Source organism: Bubalus bubalis, chromosome 16, assembly GCF_019923935.1.
Source record: "Bubalus bubalis isolate 160015118507 breed Murrah chromosome 16, NDDB_SH_1, whole genome shotgun sequence".
Lineage (NCBI taxonomy): Eukaryota > Metazoa > Chordata > Mammalia > Artiodactyla > Bovidae > Bubalus > Bubalus bubalis.
In genome coordinates, this window is record NC_059172.1 from 49,512,511 (window position 1) to 49,537,638 (window position 25,128).

At 37.1% G+C, this 25,128-nt stretch overlaps 1 protein-coding gene across 16 annotated transcripts in view; it reads right to left on the reverse strand.

Moving 5' to 3' along the window:
• Positions 1–25,128, reverse strand: part of SOX6 (SRY-box transcription factor 6) — a 716,878-nt gene that overhangs the window by 623,614 nt on the left and 68,136 nt on the right. The window lies entirely within an intron of this gene.

Sequence of the window (25,128 nt, forward strand, 5' to 3'; positions counted from 1 at the left end):
CTGGAAACACAACAGCATCATAAAATTACATTTCCAAGATCCCCAATGCTTTCTGGGAATCATATTCAATCTGCATGGATCCAACACACTTCCTGATACTTAACTGTTTTTTATATTCTTTTTTGTTGCCATTGTACCTTCAGCTGAAATTTGCTCCAACAGTTCCACCCTGATTGAAATTAATCTATTACCTCTCCCATGCGTATTACATTTTATACCTGTTCAGCAATCCTGGGATGAAAAGAGAAATACTGAAGACAGAAGAAATCCAACATTTGGAAACCCTACAGTGGATGGTTATATTATGTTCCCAACTATCTATTTCCACTTTTTGACATATGACTTCCAGTGCCTCCCAGTAGATGGAGTGTATGTCCCTGCCCCGTTGTCAGGATTGGTCAGTGACTTGGCCAACACAATAAGAGAAGATGTGACATATGCTATATCCTTATGGAAGCTTTATTTGCACCTACATAGTTTTGTTCGGTATTTTGTACTCTTGACCTCTGCAATGTGAACAGCATGTCCCAGATAGAGGCTGTTCCTTCAACCTGGATCACAAATTGAAATGACATGTGGCCAAACAGAGAAAGAATAGCCACAGCCAATCTGAAGACCATGACTGAAAAACCAATGTTCATTATTGTAAGCAACTGTGACTTTGGAATTCTTTGTAACTACAGCAAAGCTGAAAAATACAGAAATTGGTAACAAATGATATTACAGTTGATCCTTTGTATCTGTGGGTTCTGCATCAGTGGATTTAACTAACAAAGAATTACATTTTTTTTCTAATTTCAGAAAGTTCCAAAAAGAAAAACTTGAATTTTCCACCTGCCAGCACCTATCTACATAGCATTTATATTGTATTAGGCATTATAAGCATTCCAGAGATTAAAGTATATGGGAGTATGAGCATTGATTATATACACACTATGCCATTTTTATAAGGGATGTGAATATCCATGGATTTTTGTATCTGTGATAGGACCTGGAACCAACCCTCCACAGATACCAATAGTTGGCTGTATACTGCACAACAACCTCGAGACCATAGTGATTTAATAACAAAAAAGTTTTATTTTTCTGGTCATATTACACTTTGGTAGAAGGAGGTCAGCTTCTGTGTCTATGCTCTAGGCTGAGTCAGATTCAGATCTGCTCCACTATCTCCAGGCCAGAATACTGGAGTGGGTAGCCATTGCTTTCTCTTGGGAATCTTCCCAACCTAGGGACCAAACTCAGGTCTCCCACACTGCAGGCTGATTCTTTACCAACTGAGCCACCAGGGAAGCCTAAGAATGCTGGAGTGGGTAGCCTATCTCTTCTCCAGCAGATCTTCCCAACCTGGGAATCAAACCAGGATCTCCTGCATTGCAGGTGGATTCTTTACCAGATGAGCGACCAGGGAAGCACTTCACAAGAAGTGAAGGAATAAATAATTTTGACCAACAGTACCATTTGCCATGGGCTTCCCAGGTGGCACTAGTGGTAAAGAACCCACCTGCCAAGGCAGGAAACATAAGAGACATGAGTTCAATCTCTGGGTCGGGAAGATCCCCTGGAGAAGGGCATGGCAATCCACTCCAGTGTTCTTGCCTGAAGAATCCTAGGGACAGAGGAGTCTGGAGGGCTTCAGTCCATTGGGTCACAAAGAGTTGGACACAAGTGAAACGACTTAGCAGGCACACATGCACCATGTGCCACATTTATTATGATTTAGTCATTGTACTAACTGTTCTTTACATACGTTATCTCACTTATATCTTATACCAACCTCGTAAGGAAAGCATTATCTCCATCATCTCGAAAACCGTGACTCAAAGAAGCAATGTAAACTGTCCAGAAGTATTCTGAGGATGTGTGAATGGATGGCTACGGTCCTGGTACAGGAATATACAATTCCAAGGCACATACTCTTATGCTCACCCCACACTCACACCCTGTTTTCTTTATCAAGTTATAAGCATTAAGTCAATGGGATGGGATCTGTAGTTGTGTAAAACAAGCATTACAGATTCTGATGACCGACATTTCTAAGTGAAATAGGACGATGTAAAGGTAGTAAGAAAGGGAGAAACATCTGTGAAAATAGACTTATGGAGAGATACACAGGAATAAGCACAACAAAGAGAAGGTACGTGAATGATAACCAAAGGAACTGAAAAATAAGAAATTGATAGCACTTCTCTAGACAAGAGCACTTATAAAAATAGCTTGCCTCAGGGGAAAAAATTTTAGACTCTGATTTCATAGGCCATAAGAAAAGGACTAGGGTGTCTCCCTTTCCCTTAAAATGTGCACACCCAGTTTTTTCATAGTTGCCTGAATATTACCATGTACTTACTACAGTACCTCTTTGAGACTGGTGGTCACTAGCTTACAGGCAGCACAAGTGCTTTTTAAATTAACAACAACAACAAAAAAAAAACCTTGCCATCCCTGATGCACCTGAATCAATCGCTCTCAACATATTTAAGGAGTCATTTTTCATCTGAATCATATCTTTGGGGCTACAGATCATGATCTGTTCTACCTGACAATTTCTACCAGAGGTGTAATTCTATTTGAAATATTAATACCCAATGATAGTAACGTAAGTTCTAGTTGTTATTGTTGATATTTTTAATTCAAGAATTTAAAACTGATTACATTATGCCAACAGAAAACTTTCTAACCATCAGGTAAGTAGTAGTTAAAGTTGCAGAGGTGCCAAAGTAAATTAGTACTTACAATAAAGCTGGAGAATCTTACAGCAGACCTCCACAACAGATAGCCAGACATGCTACTGGGAAAAAGGCAAGCCATCTCTAAGTAGTACCTCCATTGCTAGTATTAATAAGTAAGCCTCTGACAAGTATGCCTTGCTATTTTGTTTGTGTATATCTGAAGACTCTGTTAGTCTATAACACAATGAGGAAATTTTTTTTAAAAACAAAACAAGCAGATCATTGCCCAGATGTGAAAAGACAACAGTTGTCTGTACAACCTGGGCCTAATGTTTCTCTTCTTCAACCCACACATACTTTTTCCTTCATGTTGCTATATTGCTCACCATTCATAATCTTCCAGTACAATGGTAAGGTAGGTTTACCTAAGGTGGTTTAAATATTTGTTTGCAATTCAGAAGATCAAATAAATCACATGATAGATTAAATTAGAATAGGATGAATTGGTACATGAATAATCTATCTCAAAAATATTATTTTCTTTGTGCTCAGACACCAGTGGATTATTCTAGTTGGTGGTACTTAAACCTAAAGTTCCATTGGTTACACTGACAGAACCCAAATGAGAGAATATGTTTACTAATATAGTGTGTATCTATGCGTACTCAGATATAATTCATCAAGGTAAATCTATGAACTTAATATTATTAATAATATGTATGGGTAGATGATATATATAGATGCATTCATCAAATTCAAATTAGCCAAAAGATAACAGTGAAAAAAACCTAATGATGAAACACACATAAAATCTCTTATTCAAAATTTGTGGTTATATAGACAAGAGCTGGGCTTCCCTGATAGCTCAGTTGGTAAAGAATTCACCTGCAATGCAGGAGACCCCGGTTCAATTCCCAAGTCGGGAAGATCCACTGGAGAAGGGATAGGCTACTCACTCCAATATTCTTTGGTTTCCCTTGTAGCTCAGCTGATAAAGAATCTGCCTGCAATGCAGAAGACTTGGGTTCGATCCCTGGGTTGGAAAGATACCCTGGAGAAGGCAACAGCTACCCACTCCAGTATTCTGGCCTGGAGAATTCCCTGAACTATATAGTCCATGGGGTCGCAAAGAGTCAGACATGACTGAGTGACTTTCACTTTCAGACAAGAGCTAGATGCGGCATAGCAGAAAAAAAATACAGTTTGGAGTCTAACAGACCTGAATTTTAATCCTGGATCTTCTATTGCATCACCTGGGACAATTTACTTAATTTCTCTAAACCTTGGATTTCTGAGATAATATTGAAAACATAGAGGATTTTTAAGAGTATGAGAGATAATAGTTATATAAAGCTCATTAATCAAGTCTTAACATATACCATATAATAAATGTTACGAAATGTTTAACTGACTTAAAAGGAGTAGAGGAAATATTTATTAATATCTTTTAAAGAGGCAATTCAGAATTCTGGTCAAAGATGAAGCAGTAAAAGCAATTTTTTCTTAACTCTTCTCCTTTGGAAACAACCAAAAAAAAATTAAAAACAGGAGGTGAGAAGATCTTCACTGAAGCAATGAAATATATACAAGTTCAAATCTCAAAAGGAAGAATATATGCCAAATATATTAAAATCCAAACAGGAATACAAGAGAACACTATGAGCTGATACCCACCTCCTCAGACCTCAAGCAGAAATAAATTTATCTAAAACAATGTGTCACAGTCTTTAAGGATATCAAATGATCCTTTGATTAAAGTGATAAGATTTAAATACTGAAGTGGTTTGCCATTCTCTTCTCCAGTGGACCATGCTTCGCCAGAATTCTCCACCATGAACCATCCATCTTGGGTGGCCCTACATGGCATGGCTCATAGTTTCATTGAGTTAGACAAGGCTGTGATCTTAATATGCCAGCAAATTTTGAAAACTCAGCAGTGGTCCCAGGACTGGAAAAGGTCAGTTTTCATTTCAATCCCAAAGAAAGGCAAGCCAAAGATTGTTCAAACTACCACACAATTGCACTCATCTCACATACTAGAAGAGTAATGCTCAAAATTCTCCAAGCTAGGCTTCAACAGTACGTGAACCGTGAACATTCAGATGTTCAAGCTGGATTTAGAAAAGGCAGAGGAACCAGAGGTCCAATTGCCAACAGCCACTGGATCATAGAAAAAGCAAGAGTTCCAGAAAAACATCTACTTCTGCTTTATTGACTACACCAAAGCCTTTGACTGTGTGGATCACAATAAATTCTGGAAAATTCTTAAAGAGATGGGAATACCAGACAACCTGACCTGCCTCTTGAGAAATCTGTATGCAGGTCAAGAAGCAACAGTTAGAATCTTACATGGAAGAACAGACTGGTTCCAAATTGGGAAAGGAGTACATCAAGCCTGTATATTGTCACCCTGCTTATCTAACTTATATGCAGAGTACATCATGGAAAAGGCCAGGCTGGAAGAAGCACAAGCTTGAATCAAGATTGCCGGAAGAAATCAATAACTTCAGATACCACCTTTATAGCAGATGATACCACCCTTATGGCAGAAAGTGAAGAGGAACTAAAGAGCCTCTTGATGAAAGTGAATAAGGAGAGTGAAAAAGTTGGCTTAAAACTCCACATCCAAAAAACTAAGGTCATGGCATCTGGTCCCATCAGTTCATGGGAAATAGATGGGGAAACGATGGAACAGTGACAAGACTTTATTTTCCTGGGCTCCAAAATCACTGCAGATAGTGACTGCAGCATGAAATTAAAAAAGCTTGCTCCTTGGAAGAAAAGCTATGACCAATCTAGACAGCATATTAAAAGTAGACATTACTTTGCTGACAAAGGTCCATCTAGTCAAAGCTACAGTTTTTCCAATAGTCATGGATGGATGTGATAGTTGGACTATATAAAGAAAGCTGAGCGCTGAAGAATTGATGTTTTTGACCTGTGGTGTTTGAGAATACTCGTAAGAGTCCCTTGGACTATAAGGAGATCAAACCAGTCAATCCTAAAGGAAATCAGTCCTGATTATTCATTGAAAGGACTGATGCTGAAGCTGAAGCTCTAGTATTTTGGCCACCTGATGCAAAGGGCTGATTCATTGGAAAAGACCCTGATGCTGGGAAAGATTGAAGGCAGGAGGAGAAGGGGACGACAGAAGATAAGATGGGTAGGATGGCATCACTGACTCGATGCACATGAGTTTGAGCAAGCTCTGGGAGTTGGTGATGGACAGGGAATCCTGGCATTCTGCAGTCCATGGGGTTGCAAAGAGTCACAGATGACTGAGTAACTGAACTGAACTGAACTGAACTGAAGATTTAAAGGCATGTGAAACAAAAGAACTAGTGGAGAGTATTCCTGTGAAGACCTGATTTCAGTTTCACATTGAGGAAAACTATAAATGAAGCTGAGCTGAAATAAAGAGGAAACATGCAGATACATCATCTTGTCTATAATCTAATCCAAAACACTGCCTAAGGTGAGGAAAAGGAAACAGAGATGACCAGATCACAACACAGATAGCATAACGTAAGGTGCTTCACTGTAAGCCATGCCAAACGTCTAATGCAAGAAACTAAAGAAAGATATAGATAGAATACAAAGAATAATAGAGATTTTTCAAGATTACAAATGTCAATTTTAAAGTATCTAAGAGTATAGGAGTGCAAGGGATTTCTGTGTGTTAATTTTATATCCTGAAACTTTATTATATTCATTGATTAGCTCTAGTAATTTTCTGGTAGAGTCCTTAGCGTTTTCTATGTAGAAGATCATGTCATCTGCAAACAGTGAGAGTTTTACTTCTTTTCCAATCTGGATTCCTTTTATTTCTTTTCCTGCTCTGATTGCTGTGTCTAAAACTTCCAAAACTATGTTGAATAGTAGTGGTGAGATTGGCACCCTTGCAATTAACACACAGAAATCCCTTGCATTCCTATACACTAACAATGAGAAAATAGAAAGAGAAATTAAGGAAACAATTCCATTCACCATTGCAACGAAAAGAATAAAATACTTAGGAATATATCTACCTAAAGCAACAAAAGACCTATATATAGAAAACTATAAAACACTGATGAAAGAAATCAAAGAGGACACAAATAGATGGAGAAATATACCATGCTCATGGATTGGAAGAATCAATATAGTGAAAATGAGTGTACTACCCAAAGCAATCTATAGATTCAGTGCAATCCCTATCAAGCTACCAACAGTATTTTTCACAGAACTGAACAAATAATTTCACAATTTGTATGGAAATACAAAAAACCTCAAGTAGCCAAAGCAATCTTGAGAAAGAAGAATGGAACGGGAGGAATCAACCTGCTTGACTTCAGGCTCTACTACAAAGCTACAGTCATCAAGACAGTACGGTACTGGCACAAACAGAAATATAGATTAATGGAACAAAATAGAAAGCCCAAAGATAAATCCACGCACCTATGGACACCTTATCTTTGACAAAGGAGGCAAGAATATACAATGGAGAAAAGACAGTCTCTTTCACAAGTGGTGCTGGGAAAACTGGTCAACCACTTGTAAAAGAATGAAACTAGAACACTTTCTAACACCACACACAAAAATAAACTCAAAATGGATTAAAGATCTAAACATAAGACCAGAAACTATAAAACTCCTAGAGGAGAACATAGGCGAAAACACTCTCTGACATAAATCACAGCAGGATCCTTTATGACCCACCTCCCAGAGTAATGGAAATAAAAGCAAAAATAAACAAATGAGACCTAATTAAACTTAAAAGTTTTTGCACAACGAAGGAAACTATAAGCAAAGTGAAAAGACAGCCTTCAGAATGGGAGAAAACAATAGCAAACGAAGCAACTGACAAAGAATTAATCTCAAAAATATACAAGCAACTCCTACAGCTCAATTCCAGAAAAATAAATTACCCAATCAAAAAAAGGGTCAAAGAACTAAACAGACAGTGCTCCAAAGAAGACATACAGATGGCTAACAAACACATGAAAAGATGCTCAACATCACTCATTATCAGAGAAATGCAAATCAAAACCACAATGAGGTACCATTTCACACCAGTCAGAATGGCTGCTATCCAAAAATTTACAAACAATAAATGCTGGAGAGGGTGTGGAGAAAAGGGAACCCTCTTACATTGTTGGTGGAAATGCAAACTAGTACAGCCACTGTGGAGAACAGTGTGGAGATTCCTTAAAAAACTGGAAATAGAACTGCCATATGACCCAGCAATCCCACTGCTGGGCATACACACCAAGGAAACCAGAACTGAAAGAGACACGTGTACCCCAATGTTCATCACAGCACTGTTTATAATAGCCAGGACAAGGAAGCAACCTAGATGTCCATAGGCAGACGAATGGATAAGAAAGCTGTGGTACATATACACAGTGGAGTATTACTCGGCCATTAAAAAGAATACATTTGAATCAGTTCTAATGAGGTGGATCAAACTGGAGCCTATTATACAGAGTGAAGTAAGCCAGAAAAAAAAAAAACACCAATACAGTATACTAACACATATATATGGAATTTAGAAAGATGGTAATGATAACCCTATATGCGAGACAGCAAAAGAGACACAGATGTATAGAACAGTCTTTTGGACTCTGTGGGAGAAGGCAAGGGTGGGATGATCTGAGAGAATAGCATTGAAACATGTATATTATCATATGTGAAATAGATCGCCAGTCCAGGTTGGATGCATGAGACAGGGTGCTCAGGGCTGTTGCACTGGGATGACCCAGAGGGATGGGATGGGGAGGGAGGTGGGATGGGTGTTCAGGATGGGGAAAACATGTAAACCCATGACTGATTCATATCAATGTATGGCAAAAACCACTACAACACTGTAAAGTAATTAGCCTCCAACTAAAATAAATAAATTTTTTTAAAAAATAAATTAAAAATTAAAAAAAAATAAAGTATCTAAGACTGCCCAAATTCACTCTGTACTACCCATCCCATTATTGTCTTTCAGCAAATAGCCATCAAGTAAAAACATGCCCCCATCTGTTGATAAGCATAGTAGTGTTAGTCACTCAGATGTGTCCAACTCTTTGTTAACCCTTGGACTGTAGCTCGACAGACTCCTTTGTCCATGGGATTCTCCAGGCAAGAATACTGGAGTGGGTTCCCATTCCCTTCTCCAGGGGATCTTCCTGACCCAGGATTTGAACCCAGATCCCCTGCACAGGAGGCAGATTCTTTACCATCTGAGCTATACGGAAGCCCCTATAGTTGGTGATGGACAGGGAACCTGGCATGCTGCAGTCCATGGGGTTGCAAAGGGTCAAACACAACTGAACTGAACTGATACTTCTAGCATGAGATAATAATATATTGTTTAAAATCTATTAAGTCGAAAAACACCCAAATGAACAATATGTTACTACTATAACTCAGGGATTGGCAAACAATGACCCACTGGCTGAATCTAGTCCATTTCTCATTTTTGTATGGCTTCAGGGCTAAGAATGATTTTTACATTAAAAGAAAATACTGTGTTAAAAGGAAAATACTGTGACGTGAAAATTACACAAAATTGTATTTCGGTGTCCATAAATAAAATTTTATTGGAAAACAGTAAAAAAAAAAAAAAAAACCTGAAAATTAGGAGAACAATGAGGATGCAACAATTTATAACTATTGATTCTGAAGAGAATTTCTAAAAAATAGACCTGCAATTCTATTAAATATAAAAAAAGAAATTAGTTAATATTTTCTTACAATTTAGTAAGAAAATAATAAAGCAGGGGAGAGGAAGGAAGTGTAAATTAACTACTATAGCAGAGAATATTATCTGAAGTTGAAATTGGTGATTTTCCTTTCTAATGTACTTAATCTCATCTTTTTTTGTTGTTGTTTAGAAAAAGCTTTGGGAATTAATATGTCTTGCTACAAAGATACATCAGATGTTGAGATATTTCTTCAGTTTTATTGAAACATTTTCTTTTTTAAGTCTGACAAACCTTAAATTTAATAATTTTATGAAATACAGTATATGTATAATATGATCCCATTTTTGTGAAAGCAGTTTTTCTTTGTAAGCATCTGTTTGTTCCATAGTTGGGGATATGTCCGGAATACTTATTGAATGTTACTTAGTTATTTTAAGGAGGCAAAATTTGAGGTAACTTTTTATCTTTCTTTTGTATATTTTTGTATTGGTTTAATATTCTGTAATAAGTGTAGGTCATTTTATAAAGTTTCTAATATTTTAAGGTAGAAATAGAAAGCCAAGGTATGAAAAAGAAAGGTAATACCAAAAAATGCTCAAACTACCACACAATTGCACTCATCTCACATGCTAGTAAAATAATGCTCAAAATTCTCCAACCAGGCTTCAGCAGTATATGAATTGTGAACTTCCAGATGTTCAAGCTGGTTTTAGAAGAGGCAGAGGAACCAGAAATCAAACTGCCAACATCTGCTGGATCATCAAAAAAGCAGGAGAGTTCCAGAAAAACATATATTTCTGCTTTATTGACTATGCCAAAGCCTTTGACTCTATGGATCACAATAAACTGTGGAAAATTCTGAAAGAGATGGGAATACCAGACCATCTGACCTGCCTCTTGGGAAACCTGTATGCAGGTCAGGAAGCAACAGTTAGAACTAGACATGGAACAACAGACTGGTTCCAAATAGGAAAAGGAGTACATCAAGGCTGTATATTGTCTCCCTGCTTATTTAATTTCTATGCAGTGTACATCATGAGAAACGCTGGGCTGGAAGAAGCACAAGCTGGAATCAAGATTGTCCGAGAAATATCAATAACTTCAGATATGCAGAAGACACCACCCTTATGGCAGAAAGTGAAGAACTAAAGAGCCTCTTGATGAAAGTGATAGAGGAGAGTGAAAAAGTTGGCTTAAAGCTCAACATTCAGAAAACTAAGATCATGGCATCCAGTCCCATCACTTCATGGCAAAAGATGGGGAAACAGTGGCTGACTTTATTTTTCTGGGTTCCAAAATCATTGCAGATGGTGATTGCAGCCATGAAATTAAAAGACGCTTACTCCTTGGAAGAAAAGTTATGACCAACCTAGACAGCATATTCAAAAGCAGAGACATTACTTTGCCAACAAAGGTCCGTCTAGTCAAGGCTATGGTTTTTCCAGTGGTCATGTATGGATGTGAGAGTTGGACTATAAGGAAAGCTGAGCACCACAGAATTGATGCTTTTGAACTGTGGTGTTGGAGAAGACTCTTGAGAGCCCCTTGGACTGCAAGGAGATCCAACCAGTCCATCCTAAAGGAGACCAGTCCTAGGTGTTCATTGGAGGGACTGATGTTGAAGCTGAAACTCCAATACTTTGGCCACCTGATGCAAAGAGCTGACTCACTGGAAAAGACCCTGATGCTTGGAAAGATTGAGGGCAGGAGGAGAAGGGGATGACAGAAGATGAAATGGTTGGATGGCATCACTGACACAATGGACATGGGTTTGAGTGGACTCCAGGAGCTGGTGATGGACAGGGAGGCCTGGTGTGCTGCGATTCATGGGATCACAAAGAGTCGGACATGACTGAACGACTGAACTGAACTGAGAAAGCCAAGATTTAAATATAAGCATATAGTGTCATAAATACAAATCATCTTTACCTATTCACTAAAATAAGTTAGAGCCTGCACTTAACAACAGATCATGGCAAAATGTTTTATATTCCTGGATTGTGTCACCATGTTTATTTTAAAGAGTAATAAAATTCCAATTCCTTTAAAATAGTCCATTAGTCAAAGCTTTTCTAACTCAAACAGACCTGACATTAATGAAGTTTCATTATACACACATGTTTCTTCAACATAAACAAATAATATATGTATATAAAATATATAACATAATATATATGCAATATATAAGAATAAATCCAAAACTTCTATAAGCATATGAAAATAATAACTAAATTTAAAACTTTTGTATTTTTAAGATTATTTTATGTTAATGATAATTTCTTAGGAAAATACAGTATATATATATATATATATTCTCACTCTCTAAAACTTAAAAATATTTCTTTTTCAATATTTACTTCTGAAAAATACTCATCATTTAACTCATGGGGAAAAATTATTTCTTGAGCATAGAAACTTAATGATAACCTCACTAATGGACACTACAGACTCACTACATTAGAAGCATGAGAGTATGATTCACTTTTATGACAATGTCATAAAATTATCATAAAGATCTTATTTCCATAGCTAAAAATTAAAAACAAATTATTTAAAAGTTTCTAATGGTGTCCTTGACAGTTCTTAATCATAGGATTCTGATAATGATGGAGGGAACATGAGGGTAGAAGACAGGATAGCTATCAGCTACTTGTAGCCTATCAAATATGCTCTAACAGTATCCTTCCCTGCATCAAGTGAGAAAAAAATTCTGTGTCCTGAGGGAACCACAGTGGAGACAGACAAAGGTCCTCCTCTTGGCTGGAAGCCGGGGATGGAAATAGAAGAAAGATTGCCTACTGTAATGCAGGTTCTTTTGGACACATAATAATTATCATGAAAACAGTAGATCTCATAAACATTTTAATAGTGCCTTTTCACATAGGGGCTGCTCAATAAACATTTGCTTTAATAATAACTTTCTTAATTACTTAATACAATACAGGCCTTACTGTTAATAAAATGTTCTGCTAAACCACCTGAGTAAAAATGTTCATGTATTCCCCTAGAAATCATAGTAACCGCAACTGACTTAACCTTACCATTTTTCATACTTCTCTTAAGGTAATTAAGAATAATAAATATGATTTAAGATCATGGCAAATTGTTTTGCCATGCATTTAGCTAACATATTGCTCTGGTTATACAATAGAATGAAGGATTAAACTTTGGAAATGTCCTGACTTGGGAGCAAGGGACGAAATTAAGTGGTTCTAGAAAAGAAAAGAGCTGACTCATTGGAAAAGACCCTGATGCTGGGAGGGATTGGGGGCAGGAGGAGAAGGGGATGACAGAGGATGAGATGGCTGGATGGCATCACTGACTCGATGGACGTGAGTCTGAGTGAACTCCGGGAGTTGGTGATGGACACGGAGGCCTGGCGTGCTGTGATTCATGGGGTCGCAAAGAGTCGGACACGACTGAGCGACTGATCTGATCTGAGCAAAGAAAAGAATAGAATTTTTATATAATATGAACTTTATATCCATGAACCCCAGTTTGAGAACTCCCCTTAAAAGCACCTGAGTCTGGAGAGAAGGATTTGATATGGGCACATATGCTAATTCAGTCTACATTTATTGAGCTCTACCGTGTCACGTATTTCCATTCATGTATGCCATAACTAGCATAACCTTTATACATACATATATGTGTGTGCACATATGTATGCGTGCATACTAAGTCACTTCAGTTGTGTCCAACTCTTTGTGACCCTATGGACTGAAGTCTGCCAGGCTCCTCTATCCATGGGATTCTCCAGGCAACAACACTGGAATGGGTTGCCATGCCCTTCTTCTGGGGATCTTCCTGACTGAGGGATCAAACCCTCATCTCTTAAGTCTCTTCATTGGCAGGATGGTTCTTTAACCACTAGCACCACCTAGGAAGCCTGGACATATTTTTATATATGCATATATGTCTATGTATGTATATATGGGTGTATATGGCTATTAACTGTGTCAACCTGGACATAAATCAAAGTCTTTTGAATTCAAAACTTATACTGTAAACTGCTTAAACCACTGAATATTGCAGGGTTTGGGGGGGCAGGGAGAGCTAATGCGATAATTACAACTATCTTCCCTTTATATATATATATATTTTTTTTTTTGAGTACTTATACTTAACTCCTATCCTCTCTCACACATGGTCTTTCCAAACCATAACTTACAAGGTTTTTAGTCTTTATTGATGTGAATTCTCTCATACTTCCTAATGATTTTTCTGGATTTCTTCTAGTTCTATTTTCTTCTGAAAATGTAATTTTTTCAAACATGGTTTTCTGGTTTAGTTGCTGTATTGCTTTTGCTTACGGACAAGATTCTGCTGTATTTTGTTTCTAATACCTTTCCTGATGATATCCAGTAGTTCTTCTGATTTGGGGGGAACAAACACACAGAAACTTCTAAAATAACTGTGTTTATTTTAGATAATAAGTAAGAGTTAAAGCTTTGTTGTCTTTGTATTAAATAGGAAGAAAAAGGGGAACAATGTCCACTTTGGGCAAGAGGAGATGTTTTGTCATTTTTATCTTATTTACCTATCATTGGAAGGACTGATGTTGAAGCTGAAACTCCAATACTTTGGCCACCTGATGCAAAGAGCTGACTCATTGGAAAAGACCCTGATGCTGGGAAAGATTGAGGGCAGGAGGAGAAGGGGACAGAGGATGAGATGGTTGGATGGCATCACTGACTCAATGGACATGGGTTTGGGTGGACTCTGGGAGTTGGTGATGGACAGGGAGGCCTGGCGTGCTGCGGTTCATGGGGTCACAAAGAGTAGGACACGACTGAGCAATTGAACTGAACTGAACCTATCTTTGATATCTTTGTACATTATTCATTCTTCATTGGCATTTTACTACCTGAAAAAGCCTGGAATAGGCTTTTTATTCCAAGAAAACAAGAGATTTCCCTGTAAACTTTCTCTTCAAATCATTTTTTTTTTTTTAGAAAAGTGATTAGTCTTAGAAATAATCCCCAAGGAACCCTCTGTTAAACACTACTCTATTCAGGAATGGGTCTATTATCTCTATTCTTTGGGTTTTTTTAAATACATAGTATGATCAGAAAATAAACCAAACTTAACTAACTGACTCATAATATCATGACCTTTTAATCTCATCTGCAACTGGGCTCTAAATTCTCCAAAACCATAAAAGTTTACTTGGTTCTGTAAAAATCATTCAATCATGGAGTCTAATATACACTTATTATCTAGTAGTAATCTAGTAATATATTATTAACTAGTAGTCTGCTGCTGCTGCTGCTGCTGCTGCTGCTAAGTCGCTTCAGTCATGTCCGACTCTGTGCGACCCCAGAGACGGCAGCCCACCAGGCTCCCCCGTTCCTGGGATTCTCCAGGCAAGAACACTGGAGTGGGTTGCCACTTCCTTCTCCAATGCATGAAAGTGAAAAGTGAAAGTGAAGTCACTCAGTCATGACCGACTCTTAGCGACCTCATGGACTGCAGCCTACCAGACTCCTCCATCCATGGGATTTTCCATGCAAGAGTACTGGAGTGGGTTGCCATTGCCTTCTCCGAACTAGTAGTCTAGTTAATAATAAAAGGAAACTTGGAGTTCCTATAGTCTCCTTAGAACATGTCCAGTATATCATTATTCAAATTTTTTAAATTAACAACATATATTCCAGAGTAATTTAATGAAGTTACTTCATAAAAACAAATCTAAACATAATATATCTGAATAATCTAAGTCCAAATGAAATTCATTCTTAGTATCAACTTCTAGTCTCAGTGAGACAATAGCAGGATTCAAAGCTATCCTAAAATATCTTTTGAAATACGATGTGTGAATATTTTTAAGGACTGGGCACCTAAAGCTATCAGTTGTAAATTACATAGGTCTCTTAAAATTTACAAACAATAATCACCCTTTGAAGGTGAGATTTCGTTTATTCTATGGAGAAATATTTCATTTTAAATTAAATTTTGAATGCTTTCCCTATTGCTGAAATAAGGATGCAATAAGTGAAAGAGGAAAACATTTCATTCTACTCAACATAAAACAAGTAAAATATGAATTTCTGAGAGAAGTATCTTCAAAGAAATCAAATCAATGAATTAAATTTTCATTTAATATTGATGCCTTATGTCATCAAAAATACTTAGACACAAAATTACATATGGTATATGTTTAAAATGTAATACTTTGCATACTGATTATATTTATTCAGCAAAAAAAAGATTAAAAAGTTCAACATAAATGTAAAGTATATAATATCAGTGCCTTGCAATAGAAACAAAATATTTAAGACTAAATGAATATATATTTAATATTGATATTCTGGGCATAATTTAGTCCATGAGACTGGATAAGATGTGACATAGTTATGTGACTATGATGAATGAATATTGTGTATTCCTAAAAATTAGGTAAGGTGGAAGACTAACAGAAAGTGCAATGATGAGAATTAGGACCAAAAAACTCTTGTATCTTGAGATATGAAAAGACATAGTCTGAGATTTGAATTCTGATTAAGTCAAAGGCAAAAACCGCACTCGAAAGTTGCTTATTAACTCCTTTCTATATATTTGAGATTAGTTGTTTGTCAGTTGCTTCATTTGCTATTATTTTCTCCCATTCTGAAGGCTGTCTTTTCACCTTGCTTATAGTTTCCTTTGTTGAGCAGAAGCTTTTAAGTTTAATTAGGTCCCATTTGTTTATTTTTGCTTTTATTTCCAATATTCTGGGAGGTGGATCATAGAGGATCCTGCTGTGATTTATGTCGGAGAGTGTTTTGCCTATGTTCTCCTCTAGGAGATTTACAGTTTCTGGTCTTACGTTTAGATCTTTAATCCATTTTGAGTTTATTTTTGTGTATGGTGTTAGAAAGTGTTCTAGTTTCATTCTTCTACAAGTGGTTGACCAGTTTTCCCAGCACCACTTCTTAAAGAGACTGTCTTTTCTCCATTGTATATTCTTGCCTCGTTTGTCAAAGATAAGGTGTCCATAGGTGCGTGGATTTATCTCTGGGCTTTCTATTTTGTTCCATTGATCTACATTTCTGTCTTTGTGCCAGTACCATACTGTCTTGATGACTGTGGCTTTGTAGTAGAGCCTGAAGTCAGGCAGGTTGATTCCTCCAGTTCCATTCTTCTTTCTCAAGGTTGCTTTGGCTCCTGCAGCTCAATTCCAGAAAAATAAACGACCCAATCAAAAAATGGGCCAAAGAACTAAATAGACATTTCTCCAAAGAAGACATACAGATGGCTAACAAACACATGAAAAGATGCTCAACATCACTCATTATCAGAGAAATGCAAATCAAAACCACTATGAGGTACCATTTCACGCCAGTCAGAATGGCTGCTATCCAAAAGTCTACAAGCAATAAATGCTGGAGAGGGTGTGGAGAAAAGGGAACCCTCTTACATTGTTGGTGAGAATGCAAACTAGTACAACCACTATGCAGAACAGTGTGGAGATTCCTTAAAAAACTGGAAATAGAACTGCCATATGACCTAGCAATCCCACTGCTGGGCATACACACCAAGGAAACCAGAATTGAAAGAGACACGTGTGCCCCAATGTTCATCGCAGCACTGTTTGTAATAGCCAGGACATGGAAGCAACCTAGATGTCCATCAGCAGATGAATGGATAAGAAAGCTGTGGTACATATACACAGTGGAGTATTACTCAGCCATTAAAAGGAATACATTTGAATCAGTTCTAATGAGGTGGATGAAACTTGAGCCTATTATACTGAGTGAAGTAAGCCAGAAAGAAAAACACCGATACAGTATGCTGCTGCTGCTGCTGCTGCTGCTAAGTTGCTTCAGTCATGTCCAACCCTGTGCAGCCCCATAGACAGCAGCCCACCAGGCTCCCCTGTCCCTGGGATTCTCCAGGCAAGAACACTGGAGTGGGTTGCCATTTCCTTCTCCAATGCGTGGAAGTGAAAAGTGAAAGTGAAGTTGCTCAGTCGTGTCCGACTCTTAGCGACCCCATGGACTGCAGCCCACCAGGCTCCTCTGTCCATGGGATTTTCCAGGCAAGAGTACTGGAGTGGGGTGCCATTGCCTTCTCCTAACGGATATATATGGAATTTAGAAAGATGGTAACGATAACCCTGTATGTGAGACAGGAAAAGAGACACAGATGTATAGAACAGTCTTTTGGACTCTGTGGGAGAGGGAGAGGGTGGGATGATTTGGGAGAATGGCATTGAAACATGAATAATATCATATATGAAACGAATCACCAGTCCAAGTTCTATGCATGATACCGGTTGCTTGGGGCTGGTGCACTGGGACGACCCAGAGGGATGGTATGGGGAGGGAAGAGGGACGGGGGTTCAGGATGGGGAACACGTGTATACCTGTGGCGGATTCATGTTGATGTATGGCAAAACCAATACAATATTGTAAAGTAATTAACCTCCAATTAAAATAAATAAATTTATATTAAAAAAAAAACTCCTTTCTAGAAATAGAAAAAGGCTGCTATATTTTAATCCTAAAATAAATATGTTTAAAGTGAGAAGTACCTTCATTGAAAACATGAAATTTTATCCTCAGTGTAATATTATATCTCTAACTTTTTATTTTGACTTATTAGGGAGCATGTTTCAGCAAGACATGTAAAAGGCAACTTCCCATCTATCATCATCATAATAATAGATCATTCAGTGACGACAAATTTTTTAAAATGTCATCTTTAAAATTAAACATATCTTTCCTTTAAATGGTTTTATTGATATACTACAAGATATAAAGAAAAAAATATCACACAAAAATTGAAAACTACAGTTCCAAACAAAGATAATTTTGAATCATGGTCAGTTTTTGAAAACCAATAACACTACATGGTCTGAGCATGTATTCTTCCCTTGTTCACTTTAATTAACATAAAATACCAGTCCACAGATCAAAAGCACATAAAGGTTTGCTGCTACTACTGCTAAGTCGCTTCAGTTATGTCCGACTCTGTGCGACCCCATAGACGGCAGCCTACCAGGCTCCCCCATCCCTGGGATTCTCCAGGCAAGAACACTGGAGTGGGTTGCCATTTCCTTCTCCAATGCATGAAAGTGAAAAGTGAAAGTGAAGTCGCTCAGTCGAGTCTGACTCCTAGCGACCCCATGGACTGCAGCCTACCAGGCTCCTCCGTCCATGGGATTTTCCATGCAAGAGTACTGGAGTGGGGTGCCATTGCCTTCTCCAAGATAAAGGTTTAGGTTAATATAAATTAAGAATTTTAATATAAATTAGTTCAGGATCAATAACTAGCCATTTAAAGCAATGACTTGTCCATCACAACTTATTTTCTCTTTTTCCACATTCTACTTCTGAGTAATCATCAATTCTTTTCTTTAAAAAAAAACAACATTTTTTTTTCTTTTGGACCATGCAGCATGTGGCTCTTAGTTCCACAACCAGGGATGGAACTCACACCCCCTGCCTTGGGAACACAGAGTCTTAACCACTGGACCAATGGGGAAATCCCATCGTAAAATATTTTTAACACTATTTTAGATATAACTAATAAAACAACACAGGAGAAAAGATAAGTCTTACTATCTTTTAATCTACAGATCATATAATATTAGTTACTGATGCACAGGTCCTCATAACAAAGTAACCAGGAAAATTCTTTGACCTGCGCATAACAGCATGAAAAATTTAAAAATCAAGAGTCTTGGGACCTAAAATAAATAAGTTTGTATATAAAACTGATTTTCTTTAATGTCTTAAAGACCCAATCCTACAGGATGATATTTTTCCAGCCAAACTAGACTTAAATTTCTTCCAGAATTTTGTCCTCATCTATAAAATGAATCTGAAATAGATGACTTCTAAAGTCTCTTCATTTTTAAAGCAATGCAGTAAATCTTGTATTACCTATAGGAAATATATAAATACACAAAATGGATTTAGTTCCAAAAGTTCTTCTTAGACTTTAGAATGTACTTTCTCTAAGAAAAAAATTATATTAATAGTGGTTAAGATCCTATACGAGCTCATTCACAGCATAGTTCAACACTAGATAATAACATCCTAGTCTCTATAAGAAAATATACACTGAGTCCTAAATGGGGGTCCCAAGAGCAAACTATGAGCCATGCCAGGTAGGGTTACCCAAGACAGAAGGGTCATGGTGGAGAGTTCTGACAAAATGTGGTCTGCTAAGAAAGGGAATGGCAAACCACTTCAGCATTCTTGCTTTGAGATTCCCATGAAGAGTATAAAAAGGCAAAAAGATATGACACTGAAGATGAACACCCAGGTCAGTAGGTGCCCGACATGGTACTGGAGAAGAGTGGAGAGATAACCCTAGAAAGAATGAAGAGATGGAGCCAAAGCAAAAACAACACCCAGTTGTGGATGTGACTGGCAATGGAAGTCAAGTCCGATTCTGTAAACAATATTGCAAAAGAACCTGAAATGTTAGGTCTGTGAATCAAGGTGAATTGGAAGTGGTCAAACAGGAGATGGCAAGAGTGAACATCGACATTTTAGGAATCAGTGAACTCAAATGGACTGGAACAGGTGAATGTAATTCAGATGACCATTATAACTACTACTGTGGGCAAGAATCCCTTAGAACAAATGGAGTAGCCCTCATAGGCAACAAAAGAATCTGAAATATAGTACTTGGGTGCAATCTCAAAAACAACAGAATGATCTTTTTTCGTTTTCAAGGCAAACCATTCAGTATCACAGTAATCCAAGTCTATGTCCCAACCAGAAAGGCCAAAGAAGCTGAAGCTAAATGGTTCAATGAAGACCTACAAGACCTTCTAGAATTAACATCAAAAAATTATGTCCTTTTCATCATAGTGGACTGGAATGCCAAAGTAGGAAGTCAAGAGATCCTTGGAATAACAGGCAAGTTAGGCCTTGGAGTACAAAATGAAGCAGGGAGAAGGCTAACAGAGTTTTGCCACGAGAACACACTGGTCATAGCAAACACCCTCTTCCAACAACACAAGAGAAGATGCTACACATGGACATCACCAGATGGTCAATACCGAAATCAGATTGATTATATTCTTTGCAGCCAAAGATGGAGAAACTCTATACACTCAGCAAAAACAAGAATGGGAGCTGACTGTAGCTCAGATCATGAACTCCTTATTGCAAAATTCAGACTTAATTGAAGAAAGCAGGGAAAACCACTAGACTATTCAGGTATGACTTAAATCACTTACAATTATACAGTAGAAGTGACAAATAGATTCAAGGGATTAGATCTGATAGAGTGCCTAAAGAACTATGGATGGAGGTTCGTGACACTGTACAGGAGAACAGGATCAAAACCATCCCCATAAAAAGAAATACAAAAAGGCAAAATGGTTGTCTGAGGAGACCTTACAAATAGCTGAGAAAAGAAGAGAAGCAAAAGGCAAAGGAGAAAAGGAAAGACATATCCATCTGAATGCAGAGTTCCAAAGACTATCAAGAAGAGATAAAGAAGTCTTCCTAAGTGATCAATGCAAAGAAATAGAGGAAAACCATAGAATGGCAAAGACTAGAGATCTCTTCAAGAAAATCAGAGATACAAAGGGAACATTTCATGCAAAGATGGCCACAATAAAGGACAGAAACGGTATAGACCTAACTGAAGCAGAAAATATTAAGAAGAAGTGTCAAGAATACACAGAAGAACTATACAAAAAAGATCTTAATGATCCAGATAATCACGATGGTGTGATCACTCACCAAGAACCAGACATCCTGGAGTGCAAAGTGAAGTGGGCCTTAGGAAACATCGCTACGAACAAAGCTAGTGGAGGTGATGGAATTCCAGCTGAGCTATTTCAAATCCTAAAAGATAATGCTGTGAAAGTGCTACATTCAGTATCCCAACAAATTTGGAAAACTCAGCAGTGGTCCCAGGACTGGAAAAGGTCAGCTTTCATTTCAATCCCAAAGAAAGGCAATGCCAAAGAATGCTCAAACTACCACACAATTGCACTCTTCTCACACGCTAGCAAAGTAATGCTCAAAATTCCCCAAGCTAGGCTTCAACAGTACATGAACCGTGAACTTCCAGATGTTCAAGCTGGTTTTAGAAAAGGCAGAGGAACCAGAGATCAAATTGCCAACAGCCACTGGATAATAGAAAAAGCAAGAGCATTCCAGAAAAACATTTATTTCTGCTATATTGACTACACTAAAGCCTTTGAATGTGTGGATCACAACAAACTCTGGAAAATTCTTAAAGAGATGGGAATACCAGACTACCTTACCTGTCTCCTGAGGAATCTGTATGCAGGTCAAGAAGCAACAGTTAGAATCTTACATGGAACAACGGACTGGTTCCAAATTGGGAAAGGAGTATGTCAAGGCTGTATACTGTCACCATACTTATTTAACTTATATGCAGAGTACATCATGTGAAATGCCAAACTGGATGAAACACAAGCTGGAATCAAGATTGGTGAGAGAAAGATCAATAACTTCAGATACACAGATGACACCACCCTATGGCAGAAAGCAAAGAACAGTTGAAGAGCCTCTTGATGAAAGTGAAAGAGGAGAGTGAAAAAGTTGACTTAAAACCTCACATTCAAAAAACAAAGATCCTTTACATAATTGTATTAGTTTTGCCAAACATCAAAATGAATCCGCCACAGTTTAAAAATAAAATAAAATTAATTAAAAAAAAACTTGTAAATAATATTCAATGTCTATAAAATGTATTTGCCTTTACTATAATTTTAAATACATCTCATTACTGGATATGTAAAAAAAAAAAAAAAGAAAAAAGATCATGGCATCTGGTCCCATCACTTCATGGCAAATAGATGGGGAAACAGTGAGAGAGCTTATTTTCTTGGGCTCCAAAATCACTACAGATGGTGACTGCAGCCATGAAATTAAAAGACCCTTACTCCTTGGAAGGAAAGTTATAACCAACCTAGAGAGCATATTAAAAAGCGGAGACATTACTTTGTCAACAAAGGTCCATCTAGTCAAGGCTATGGTTTTTCCAGTAGTCACGTATGAATGTGAGAGTTGGACTATAAAGAAAGCTGAGCTCCAAAGAATTGATGTTTTTGAACTGTGGTGTTAGCAAAAACTCTTGAGAGTCCCTTGGACTGGAAGCGGGTCAAACCAGTCCATCATAAAGGAAATCAGTCCTGAATATTCATTGGAAGGACTAATACTGAAGCTGAAGCTCCAATACTTTGGCCACCTGATGCAAAGAACTGACTCCATAGAAAAGACCCTGATGCTGGGAAAGATTGATGGCAGAAGGATATGGGATGACAGAGGATGAGATGGTTGGATGGTATCACTGCTTGATGCACATGAGTTTGAGCAAACCCTGGGAGTTGGTGATAGACAGGGAAGCCTGGGAGTCCATGGGGTTGCAATGTGTCGATCACAACTAAGCAACTGAACTAAACGGAAGAGCAAACTGCCTCCTGCTCCTGACCCTCACTCCCTATCACCTCAAGGGGAAGAAGAACTCCACTGGTATTGACAGGAACAGTTCCAAGAGCCAGGCATGAAACTAGTAAAGTATTATCTATCACACCTTCAACTAAAGCCTTAATGCTACCCTCTTTTCCTCCTTCTACAAAGACTCTATCATTGGAACCCTTATCAACAAACCTATAGCCATAGTACTAATGTCTATGCAGCTGCAAAAAAGGGAGTGGTGTCTGCAGAAGACTTAAGATGAGTATTGACTAGTTAGGGATTATATTTAACCTAAGCCAGAAGCCAAGATATGTCAAGGTTTTTATAATACAGTGATTTCCATAATGATGGTATTTGGCCTGTACACTGCAGAGCCTTAGTGCATTAGCTTTCAGACACTAAATACATCATCACTAAGATCTTTCTAAGAATGAATATGAAAAAGAACATTTTGCAGTCTAGTGAAAATATCTACCAGATGATGGTGTCCTTAAATTTATCTGCAAAATTAATACAGTTCTTTAGCAGTAGACAACTCACTCTCCAGGTAAATTCAGCCCAGACATGGTCTAGGAAAAAAAGCTATTATATATACAGCAAACTGCTTATTTCTTTTTTCAAAAAAAGGGTGTGATATTTTTTAAAAAACTAGTACTAAATGCTAAATAAAAACTTTAATTTTAAATGTGATTTTAATTATAAATGTATAGAATCTATATACATGTACAAAAATGTATATAATGTACTTATGCATTTATAAATATTATAAGTATATAATTATAAATGTATACTTATAATTAAATTTTATAATTATATAAAAAATTTAATTATAAATGTGACAACATTAGGAATGCTACAATCCAGGCATTATCTCATTCTTCCAGTTGTAAAAATTGCCAAATTTTGATTTAGAAGGCCATTTATTTTAAGGAATCTGATGGACAAGTCTATAACCAAGGAACAACTCACCCTGAAAAAGACACTGTGAATCAGACATCTGTTAATATCTTCTTTTCTCAAAATACTTAGATAAGTTGTTTTCATTACTTTAATCTAGGACCTGATCCAAGCATATTTCAATATCTGCAAGTTAAATTTGCAAATGTCATTTTCCATCATGCTGGCATACCGTTATTCTCCAGATCACCCTCACAGGAGGGGACTGTTATCAATTGTCAAAGCACAACAGGTGGGTCATATCAAAGGTCACATTTGTTGTGTTCACAGGCCCAGACACAACGTTTTCATTATCCTTAATAAAAACAGAAGCTAGTAATAAAAACATAACATTGAAATAACATCTCTCTCCATTCACGTGCAATAACTTCACACACTAGACCCAAATCTGCTGCTGGCTACAGTAGCAAGCTTATTTTGTGTATTAGTCATAAAAATAATGGTATAAATCATAACTTCACAAGTAAAGTTTGCAAGTTAAATGGTTGGTTTTTTAAAAATCTCCAAGAACAAACCTATCCTACAGAATTTAGCAAGGAAAAAATTCTTGAGCACTTTAATCAACAGTGTGACTAAGAATTTTAATAGCTCCAGAAACAGCAAATCAAGAAGACTTCAGAATCAGATATGCAACTCCACTTAAATTCTGTTGAGCTAAAACAGAAATATTACCTAATCTGAACATAACATGAACAAAAACACTAATTTTTAAAGTAACCTCAATGCTCTGTACCCTTAGAATTCAAAAGTTTGTTCAGCAAACATATTATTTTCAAGATTGTGATGAACTCAGTGGAGTATTTTTTAGCATCAAGGACCTGACTGGTAAATGACGGCTAATACTATGTTTATACTACCAATAGTTAGTCTAGTAATTCCACTTCTGAAAAGGTACAGTATTTTATTTCCAAATCAAGAGCAATCTACACACATACACTTGCTGCTACAGGAAAATGCTTTAAAAATTAATTTGGTAGAAATGTTAATTGAGCACTTACTAATAAATCAAGAAATGTCAATTATTACAGAACACTTTATCTCAAAAGCATGTTCTTTTTATTTTTTAATATAAATTTATTTATTTTAATTGGAGGTTGATTACTTTACAATATTGTAGTGGTTTTTCCATAAGCATGTTCTTTTTAGTAGCACATTCCCTCAATACTAGGAACTAAAATTAATGAACCAAAGTTGAATAAACATGCAACTTTCTAGAATATATTTACTGTGAAGATCAATATATACGAGGATATATTTTTGCCCAAAGTCTATCATATCCTTTTTCAAGTTAAACAAACTCTGAGCCTCTATTTAAAATGTGAATGGCTATGCTATATCTTTTCATTTCCAATCATAAAAATCTCAGCTTAATTTCCTTTCAGTTCTCAATACTGATGGTTTTAGTAATAACATCACAGATCAAAGAGG